The 11,506-nt window shown below is 46.1% G+C and overlaps 1 long non-coding RNA gene across 2 annotated transcripts in view; it reads right to left on the bottom strand.

Annotated features, from left to right (window-relative positions):
• Positions 1–11,506, bottom strand: part of LOC123521367 — a 177,255-nt gene that overhangs the window by 71,510 nt on the left and 94,239 nt on the right. The window lies entirely within an intron of this gene.

Genomic DNA, 11,506 nt, shown 5'->3' on the forward strand with positions numbered 1-11,506 from the left:
GAAGCATCTCAGCCCTGGCATGGGTCTCCACGTGGCTCCTCCAGCTCCAGAGCTCTTGTCAACAGGAATGTCTTTCAGGGAAAGTGTGTGTCCCACCTCTAGAGAGGAAGACAGGAGATCCCAGAATCCTCAGGAAAAGGTCATGCCCACACAGAGGCCTCATTGGCTGTGACCCGATTGACAGGCTAGACTCCACCCCTTTGCAAGTTGACAGATTATATAACTGCCACAGGTACCAAACCATGGTGTTGGCTCCCACATACAGTGACCTTTTGTACAATAGAATCAAACACTGCTGGGTCCTGCACCATCCCCACGATCACTGTTACATTTGAGCTCACTGCTGCTGCCATCGTGTTTATACATCCTATTGAAGGCCTTCCTCTTTTCTCTCACCCTCTCCTTTCCCTTCTCAAGCATGATGCCCTTCTCCAGGATTGGTCCCTCTGAGAACATGTCTAAATCACACAAGCTGAAGTCTCGCCATCCCCGCTATAATTGCCACCCGGCTGTGTTTCTTCCAAGACAGGCGTGCCTGTTCTCCTAGCAGCCCATGATACGTTCAGTGTTTGTTGCCAACACCATAATTCAGGTGTATCAACTCCTCTTTGGTCTTCTTGATTCTTGACTGTCGCCCTGCCCCAGGCAGATGAGTGATTGCATGGCATGGGTCAGACACCCCTGACATTTCTGTTCTTTGATAGTTTACATCTTCGTTCTTTGATATTTTAGGGAGGTTTTGTGCAGCCGATTTGTCCACTGGCCTACACCATTTGATCTCTTAACAGCTGCTTCTATGAGCACTGATTGTGGATCCACGTAGAATGAAATTGTTGACACCTTCAATCTTTTCTACATTTACCGTGGTCCAATTGTGAAAATGGTGGTTGTCTTTATAAAGCATTGTAACCCACGCTGAAGGCTGTCCCTCTGGTCTTCATCAGCCAGTGCTGTGTGTTAGGGTCATGCTTAACCCTTGGAATGCTCACCCCAAGGTCAGTATTTTGAAGCCACCAGCTGAGTGAGGACAAAAGGGGAGGGTGTTTAATCTCAGAGAGATCTGCAGTCCTGGGAACTCACAGGACTGGTTTGTCTTTGTCTGCCAGGGTCACAATGAGTTGGAATCAACTTGTGGCAGCCAGTTTGCTTTGTGTTTGAACTAGAACTTAGAGAACCATTCCAAATAACCTAAATCAAATCTCTATATTTTTAAGAACACCGGAGACATAAAATGTAAATGAACCATTGTGCCTTTTAATCCACCTCTTATTTGTGCCCTTTACTGTTGTGACTCCCTTTATTCTTTGTCCTCGCTTCACCGAGGAGCTGACCTGAGACAACAGAGCGATGGTCTGGTATCGCATGGAAGCGCCGTCACTATAGCCTTCCAAATAGGGTGGAGAGATGAGTGGGCCAGATGAGAACACATATGAGTGTGTTCATTGTTGGATGACTAACTGTTCCCCCAAAGGGTTGGGTAATCGATGCGTCAAAGTCAACTCAAGGGGAGAACTCTCATTGCTGCCTGTAGCTCTCAGCTCTTGGTCCAGAGCCATTATAAAATGTTACATGCGGTACACATCAATAAACAGGATAATCTCAGATCACCATACGTGGCAGCGTAGTGGCCATTTGTTTTCGCCCCATCTGCTCCCGTTTTCTAGAAATAGCACCCTTGGTTTCTTCTGGAAAATTATTGCTTGCCATCTGGAAAATGATCACTTGTCTTGGTGGCTGGTAATCAAACTGCACTCCCCTCCGCTAGCCAAGGGGTGAGTCTGTGACCCAGATGATCCAGCGAGCTGTACAGTGGCTGTGACACAAGATGCTACAGCAAAGCTTCCCAAAGTGAGAATCACGGCACCCCACGGGGGGCTTGGCGTGGGGCAGGCCTAGAACAATCCAGGTGGGTGTGTTGCAAAGGCAGCTATCTACACTTACTCCTGGGAGGTGGCACAGGCTTCTTCCTTGGGTGCTCACCACCAGGTCAGCAGTTTGAAACCACCTGCTGTTCTGTGGGAGAAAGATTCGGCTTTCTATTTCCGTGTTACAGTCTTGAAACTCACAGGGTCACGTCTGCCCTGTCCTACAGGGTAGCTCGCTCGGAGTGAGTCAGAACACACTTGATGGCAGTGAACCAGAGCTTAACATTTTGTCCTGGATTATGAGCTCTGGGACAAATGTTTTTCATTGCCAAGGGGATGCTGAGTAATTTTTTTCTTTCCCTGAAAATGGGGCAATTGGCCAAATCTGCTGTCCAAAGTGTAAGGCAAGCCCTCATGGGACGATTATAGCAAAACCCATTCTGTTGTTGGCAACTGACCACTCTCCTACCTGAGAAACAGCCTGTGGTTTGTCGTGGGCTCTGGTGCATACCAAATATCAGCTCCTACGTGGGGCACAGGGGATTGTGCAAGCCGAGCGGTGGAGACCCACGTAGGGACATTGGAGTCCCTGGGTTCGGGTGTTGGACACAACGGCCCACACCCTTGTCAGGTGAAAGTGGTCCCTTTGGGACTGGGGAAGTTCTATACACTCAAGGGGCCTAAGCAATAGCTCTGGCTGCCCGAACGCCATCTTCTACCGTGGTAACAGCTCTTCCTTCCTCAGCTCCAGTTCCCAGACTCCCACGTGATTCCCCAGGAGCTGAGCTGAGGTGGCCAATAGTAGAATACTCTGACCCCGGCTTACGTCCACTCAGCGTGGTGTGTTGACACCAACTCATAAAGTGCTACAGTGACCCCACAGTCCCACCAGGTAGAGTGGCCCAAAGATCCATGGAACAGGAGTGAGTTCCCCTTTGCCTGGAAAGAGAGAAGGCCTCAGGTCAGGATCTATGTTGCTTCCTGGGCAGTAGTTAGTAATCTAAGGAGCCTGCGGTCACAAGGAGGAAGTTGGGCTACTAACTGGAAGACCAGCAGTCTGAATTTTCCAGAAGCTCTGCGGAAGAACAGACCTGGCAGTTTGCTCCCATAAAAATGTCAGCTGAGGAAAAAGTTCTACTTCATCATCCAGGGTCACTGTGAGTCGGAACCAACTCAGAAGCATACAAGGTCAACTGTAGTGATCCGGCTGGATGCTCACAGTGTTGGAAGGAGCAACCTTGGAGAATGGAGCTCTCAGAATGAGCCCAGAGCTTGAGGATATATGTGAGGGTCAAGCACTGCCCATCTAGCCCATGTTTATTGAGTACCTACTCTGACAAAACAGAATCCTGGCAGAGCAATTGGTCACTGCTCAGTTGCTAACCAAAAGGTTGGTGGTTTGAACCCCATATGCAGCTCCTTGGGAGAAGTATTTGGTCATGTACTTCTGTAAAGTTCCTCCAAACTCATTGCCTTTGTGTCCAACTCACAGCAATGCTGTTTATGAAAAGTCAAAACACCCTACGGGGCAGTTCTACTCTGTCATAACAAGGTCAACCGTGAGGCAAAGGAGGTCAACTCCATCAGGAGCAGCCCAGTAGTGAGTACTGTGGTTGAGGGACTGCTCCAGATGCTGCAAGAGCAGGACCAGATATGGAATTTTCAAGATGTTCCTGAGAAACAAATAGAGACTGTAAACTAGAATGCATACATATGCTTATACACACACACATATATGCATACATCTATATTTGAATTCTCATATCTATAAACACACACACACAGAAAGTTCACGGAACATTCCATTATAGTGTCATCTCATTTTTACAAACTTTTTGAAGCCTCCGTGTGTGTGTGTGTGTGTGTGTGTGTGTATAACTACTCATAATATATAAACACACACATGAAATATCTATATTGAAGTATTTTTAAAAATACCTACAGTCCTGTATTGAGAATAGATTTCATCCTTATCAACAATAATGGATATTTGGATATAAAAAATAATCTTGACGTATGTTGGTAAAATACTGTTTATTACTGTTACATATTTATTAATTAAAAAAATGAGCACCTCATAGGCATGCAAAAGCTGGATATTGAATAAGGATGATCAAAGAAGGACTGACACCATTAAATTATGGTGCTGGTGAAGACTACTGAATACACCATGGACTACCCAAAGCATGAACAAATAGCTGGAATGATCCTTAGAAGCAAGGATGGCAAGAGTGTGTCTCGTGTAGTGGTTACACATTGGGAGGCTAATCACAGGGTTGGCAGTTTGAAACTACCAACCGCTCATAAGAGAAAGATGAGGCTTTCTACTCTAAAGAGTTATAGTCTCCCAAGCCCACAGGGGCAGGTCTAAGCTGTCCTATAGAGCTGCCATGAGTTGGAATTGAATCAATGCAGTGAGTTTGGTTGGCTTTTGTCTGAGTCCCTGGAGAAGGCCAGCATGCTTGGTCAAGTTGAGGGTCAGTGAAAAAAGAGGAAGATGTTGAACATGATAGACTGACATAGTGGCTGCAACAATGCAGAATCGGGGAGTGTTTCATTCTGCTGAGTTAGCGCCAACCCAGTGTCACTCAACAGCATGTTTCCTTTTTTGCTTCTCTTCTATATACGTCGTTCACGTACGCACTTTTCTTATTTTGCTTTTTCCTATGATTTCTTATTAACCTTGTAGCCCAGTGGTTCTCAACTTTCCTAATGCTATGACTCTTTAACAGTTCCGCATGTTGTGGTAACCCCCAACCATAAAATTATTTTGCTACTGTTATGAATCAGGCGACCACTGTGAAAGGGTCATTTGACCCCTAGATGAGTCTGGACTCACACGTTGAGAACTGCTGTTCTAGCCTATCATACATACTGCAATGTTTCCCTAATTTATTACTTTTCTTTTAATCCTGTATTTCTCTTTGTATATGTGTACATTTATATACTTTTTGTTTTTTTAATCATTTTATTAGGGGCTCATACAACTCTTATCACAATCCATACATACATCAATTGTGTAAAGATACATACATCAATTGTGTAAAGCGCATTTGGAACTATATGTGACCTCCTCCCTGGGGGACGGACAACAGAAAAGTGCGTGAAGGGAGACATCAGACAGGGCAAGATATGACAAAATAATAATTTATAAATTATCAAGGGCTCATGAGGGAGGGGGGAGCGGGGAGGGAGGGGAAAATGAGGACCTAATGCCGGGGGCTTAAGAGGAAATGTTTTGAGAATGATGAGGGCAATGAATGTACATTTATATTTTTTATACATAAATTATTGATGAAATAGTTTAGTTTTTATTTCTCCAAGTATGCTTTGCCTTTGCTATGATACTAAACAAAACCTAACCTCCCCTGAGGATGAAGTCCCTCGCATAGATCCTCGAGTGGACATCAAGCAGTTTTGGGGTGAGTCCTACTCTCGTCACCGTGGGACAGGAAAAGCAAGGCCAAAAGAGGCGGAGTATTTTGTTTCAAGTCACAGGTCCAGATTGAGCATTTTGATGCGGGAGGATAACCTTGGAAGCTATCTCATATAGAGACTCTGATGAACAATTATATTCTTTACCTATTTTCCCCTTTGTTGTTCATATACTTAAAAAACATTACACTAATAAACACTCCACTTTGAAAATGCCCGAATGTTCAAACTTCTTAGCACAGAGCTAGATGCCACCACAAGAAGAACTCGTTGATGTTGGAATTGGAATTGATCCATCACCTGGTGTGACTAACCTGGCAGAACACTGCACTGACCAGAACGTTCGGGGGAGGGTTAGCAACGGCAACAAAGAAGGCAAAGCAATTTCTCAAAGGCAATCATTAACTTCAGGGGAAAAGCGAGCAGCAAGAGAAAAGAAAAGAAAGAACTCCAGTTATACCGCACTGCACCATCGCGTTGTGAATGCCACTGGGACGAGGGGTGAAACTAACCAATGAGCCAACGACGCCCCACACAACACGTGACGGAAGGTGGGGGAGCACACAGCAGCAGCAATGGCCAGCTATTGGACCCCCGTCCGAATTTCTTAAATCTCCCCGACTTGCATCAGCATCTGGACTGCTCTCTAGTCCCAGAGTCTGTGGTGAGGAATAATCTCGCTTCTGGTCCATCTTCCTCGGACTACTTCTACCACACACACCTCGCAGCCACCCTCCCTGTCGCCCTCGTTAGCGGCTGTCAGGTCTTCCCTGGCTCCGGGTGACTCCTGTGTCAGAGAGCAGAGTGGCTCTTGGCTTCGGTCTTAATGGGGGAGCCCCGGTGGTGCAGTGGTCAAGCCTGCGGCTGCTAAGTACGATGTTGGCAGTTGGACACCCTCCCCCAAACCCCCAGCGGCTCTGCTGGAGAAAGAGGTGGCAGTCTGCTTCGATGAAGATCGGCAGCCATGGGAAGCCTGTCCCGTGGAAGTCATTATGCATTGAAATCGACTTAATGGCCGTGGTTTGGTGTTCTTGGTTTTAGTATTAACAAAAGTAGATTGCCTTCTGGGGAGCTGCTGGGAGAACCCCACCACCAACCTTTAGGTTAGAAGCCAATGGAAAACCAGGCACCTCACTGTCACATGTTTTGGGGGTGGGGGGCAGTTACTACGGCCTCTAAATGATTTTAGAAAAGCAATGGGAATTGAACGAGCCCGCAATACAATGATTTTAAAAGAAAGGAAAGAAAAACAATGGGAAGGGATAGGCAGCACCGATTCGCTGGAATTGTAGACATAAAGGACATGGAAGGAAAGGGTTTCAGATCTCCTGTGATCCTCATTTTCTCCCTGGCACACCGTGCTCACTTTGAGAGGCGTGTCTAAGGACTGATTGCAAAAGCCTGAAACAGGTGTGTCTGTCTCCTGTGCAACAACACATTTCTTCATTCAACAGGTCACATGTACACTGATACACAATTCACCACCGTAACTATGGAGACAGGGGCGTTCAATGGAATCACAAGAAAAGATAAGCGGCTGATGCTGATGTGGTACATAATTTCATTTATAATCTAGGCGACTCCCCCCCCCACCTCACTTAAACCCTGGCCATTTACTCCTGTATCGCATTTGTAGGCTGCTTTTCCCAGGCATGCAACATGAGTTTTCTAAATAGTCCACGGGACTGCCGCTAGTGTGACGTTTCTGCGTGGCAGGCCATCCCAGTGTTCACTACTCTGTTGAAGAATTCTCATCAGAGAGGAGATCATCCTATCTGAAAATTCACTGCTGAAACCATCTGAGCAACCTGCCCCAAATCATTGATTTCCTCTGCTCTGAAGCCGGTTTCTCGTGTGTTTGCAATACATAGATACCCAGGGACCATCTCAAGGCACTTATAAGCAGAGCCATCCCAGAGGTGCATCAGGCAGTAGGTGGCAGATTCATTGTGGCTGCATGGAGAGAAGTTATCTGAAGGATGTTGATAGCAAAGGGCAAGCAGCCAATATTGCAGGGAGATCTAACCAGGACTTGGAACTGGCTGCAAATGGTTTAATAATTGCCATCGTCAACAAGGGCGGCCCCCCTATGTGCACCGCACAGCAACCAAATCTATGGCCTGTGGTGTCTTGATCCCACGTAGGAAACAGAACAGCTGCGCCCCTGCTCAAAGATGCCATCAGAGCATACTGCGCAGAATGTTGAATGTTTGTTGTTCCTTAGGGTCCGGCCAATGCTGTTGCTTTCTGAAAGACCTGCCCCAGTCCTTCCTCCTGAATGTTCAGGAGTTTGATGGGGGAGACTGGATTATTGGCAGATTCAAAGTGGCTGTCATCTCTGAGTGGAGCACAGCGACTGGCAACAAATACTGCTGACATCAGATTTGGGTGCTATGCAGTACATACGTGGATCTTGTTTACGACAGCAATTACTGAGCTGTTTTGAACCCTGGTCTTAGCACGACATGACCAGGTGGCAGAACGCGGCTAAAGCACACCAAAGGCATGAGATCAAGGCAAAACCCCAAGCCAAACTCACTGCCACGGAGTTGATCTGGACTCATAGTGACCCTGTAGGGGACCCCCCACCCCCCGTCCCCTCCACCCTGTGGGTTTCTGAGAGCACAACTCTTTTTTTTCCCTTCTAAATCATCTTATTAGGGGCTCATACAACTCTTATCACAATCCATACATACATTAATTGTGCCAAGCACATTTGTACATTCATTGCCCTCATCATTCTCAAAACATTTGGAGAGCATAACTCTTTGGGGAAGTAGAAAGTCTCGTCTTTCCCCAGAGGATTGGCTTGTGGTTTTCAACGGATGACCTTGCAGTTAGCAGCCAAACAGGGAACCCACTACCCCACCTGGGCTTCTGCAGCCAGACTGTTAGCTCAGAATCCAGGAATGCTACTCAGAATGCCTGCTAGGAATGGCAGCATTCAGAGAAAATACTTAAAATACTTTCCCCCCCTTTTCTAGTGAAGGCAAGGGCAAAGCCAGGATCCCAGCCCTAGAAAACCTGGATGATGTAATTGACCAATGTTTCCCAGATACCTACACTTGATCCTGGACTTTGGACTCTAGCTCAAAAGTCTTTCATTGCCAGTGGGGTGCAGATCCATTTCTTTCTTCTGAAAAGGGAGTGGAATGGTAAGCTACATACATTTGGTAACTTATGACAAAGATTAAAAAGAGAAGGGAAGAAAACAAATATCTTTTCATTGCACCCAGGAAAGAAGTGCAGTTATCAGGGCTGGGCAGGAAATGACGGCAGATACAGTGGAACGAGTCTGTGAAATGGGGTTCGCTCCGACAGGTGAGCTGCAAACCAGAAGCTGGGTGCTCCGAGGGCGTCTGGTCCCCTATGATGTGTAGAACGAGAGCAGTCCATTGATCCTCGTGCTGGGACGTGGACAAGTCTAACATCGGACACTACAGCCTAAATTGCACAATAATGGGTACAATTCTAATTGTACAATAAACGTGTACAATTCTAACGTCAGATACTACAGCCTAAATCTAAAAGCATCTGGCTTGTGGGAGACTGTGGCCTGCAGTTGGAACCCTGACTCTATTCTGAGCTTCGATCTATATTCAGAAGCCATTTTGAATTCTCTATATTACTTCCCCGAGGAGCACTGACGTGCCAATGTGGCCATGCATAGACAAGCCCAGGGAACATACTGGAAAAGGCAGTTTGCCCTCCTCAAGAAGGGGGAAAGGAGGAAATGAGAAAAATCAAGGAAAGGCACCTTGCTTCATGAAGAGTGGATTAACATGCACTCTCACTGCCATTATTGAGTCGATTCTAACTCACAATGGCCCTTGAGGATCGGGTAGAACTAACTGCCTCGGAGACTGCGCTCCGTTCTATCCTGTCCCCGGGGTCCCTCTCAGTTGGCACTGACATGATGGCAATGAGCTTTTTGTTTTTAGGTTTTTTTTGCGTTTGAGAGCTCTTTATGGGAGTAAAAAGCCCCATCTTTCTCCCACAGAGCAGCTGATTGTTTTGAACTACTGACCCCCCTTGTAAGCACTATGATACCAGAGCTCCAATGTAGATGAACTAGTGTCTAGAAATATGCTTGTACATGAAGGACCAGGGAATGAGCCTGAGGGTGTCCTTCTTAGAATAAACAAGGCATCTCAATAAGGGGCAATGCCCACTCTTAGCTTCTTCCTCGACGGGTTTCTCAGGTGTCCCGGGGCCCCGCACACAAAGAAATCAGACACTGCCGGTCCTGCACCACCCTCACAATTCTCTCGTCTGAGCCCACTGTCGCAGCCCCTGGGACCACCCATCTCCTGGAGGGTCTTCCTCTTCTTCACCGCGCCTCTACTTTACCAGCTGCCCTTATCCTAGGCATTGGTCTCGCCAGATAGCATGTCCCAAAGACAGGCGAGACAGTCTCAGAGTCCAGCTTCCAAGAAGCATTCTGGCTGGACTTCTTCCAAGACAGATTTGCTTCTTCTCTGGCAGTCTGTGGAACTTCCAATCAACGACACCAACAACATAATTCGAATTGGTGGATTCTTCTTTCCTCTTCCTTATTCCTTGTCCGGCTTTACATGCTTAGGAGGTGTTTGAAAAGACCAGGGTCGGGGTAGGCACACCTCAGTCCCTCAAGTGACATCCTTTCTCTTCCACACGCTGACAAGGTCTTGCACAGCAGATTTTCCCAGTGCAATATGTCATTTTATTTGGGGGCTGCTACTTGATAAGCAGTGATTGTGGATCCCAGCAAAATGGAACCCTTGACAACGTCCATCTTTTCTTCATTTATCACGATGTTGTCCATATATTGTGTGCATGTGTATACATCGGTGAGTGGTGTGTATGAGTGTGTCTGGGATCCAGGCCACCAGTTTTATTCTCCAAAAGGAAGCTAAGTTCTGGACTGATGCAATCCCAATTCTTTTGGGTAAAGAGGAGACTCCAACAACTTTCTCTAGGCAAAGTTTGAAAGAAATCATCCAGTATTTGAATGAGCTCAGATTTAAAACGATTGCCCATTTCTATAGAGCTAGTCAGTCTGCAATATAGATAAATTCACTTTTTCTTGCTGGATACTTTTTCTCCATTTTCCTTATACTATATAATGACCTTATTTAGTACCCTCAACACTCTATGTAGTCTTTTACATGGACTTTTATAATAAAGAAAAAAGAGCACAATGAGTAGGTTTTACTTGTAATCGATATATGATTACATTTACTGTCTATTGTGTGTTAGAAGTCCTTTGCCTTCTACTACAAAAATGAAATGTATACACCAATCACTAATGATAAAGATGAAGAAATCTAATAATTCTACCAACTTCGACAGTCCTCAATTCATTAAACATGTCCTCGAGACACTTGATAATTATTGGTGATTGGAACGTGGAAGGTGGAAATAAAGGGGCAAGGGCTGCTAGCTGGAAAATATGACTTTGGTTATGGAAAGAATTTTGGAGACCGCATGATAGAATTTTACAAGCCAATGACTTCCTCACTGCAAATGCCCCTTTTCAACAACGTACACGCCATCCATGGACTACACGGAACTATCACTGATGATATAGGTGAGAAAAGGTCTTAGAGAAGTTTGTCATCATCAGCCAAAACACAGCCAGGGGCCTCCTGGAGAAGAAATCCTCAATTTCTCACAAGTTCAGGTGGAAGCTCTGTGGGAAACTGAGAACTGGAAAGAGTGCATGCAGACACATTCTCTACACTCATATTTAAGGAGTCTGGAGGCGCAGACTCTGGTGGAGGGAGGCCTTCACATTCGTGAATTGAAGATGAATCCCAGTCACATTCTTCTAACCAAAAGTTACTCCCCACCATGTCCCCCTTAAAATAATGCCAATTTGAAGAAGGTGCTTGCAAGCACAAGGTTGCTACTATACACTTGAAGGTTAAGTGCTTGAAGGTTATCTGTCTGAAGGTCGTCTGCCATCTGCCATCAAAAGCAAACAGACCACCCTACTCGAAGAAGGGCCCACTCCCTTCTTAAAATAATCATAGAGTGCTGCCCTGGAGAAGAGCTCAGGGTCGCTTATGGTCATGTCACTGAGAGACAACCAAGGCTAGCCACCGTCTTAACTCTAAACCCCTCCCATCTTGGTATGCATGTGCCTTCCTGTCCTGTGTACGCCTCTAGTACACCCCTTCCTGTCCTGTGTACGCCTCTAGTACATCCCCTTCCTGTCCTGTGTA

This window comes from Echinops telfairi, unplaced genomic scaffold (assembly GCF_000313985.2).
Source record: "Echinops telfairi isolate 266 unplaced genomic scaffold, ASM31398v2 ScPeMD7_12;HRSCAF=54, whole genome shotgun sequence".
In the NCBI taxonomy this organism is placed as follows: Eukaryota; Metazoa; Chordata; class Mammalia; order Afrosoricida; family Tenrecidae; genus Echinops; species Echinops telfairi.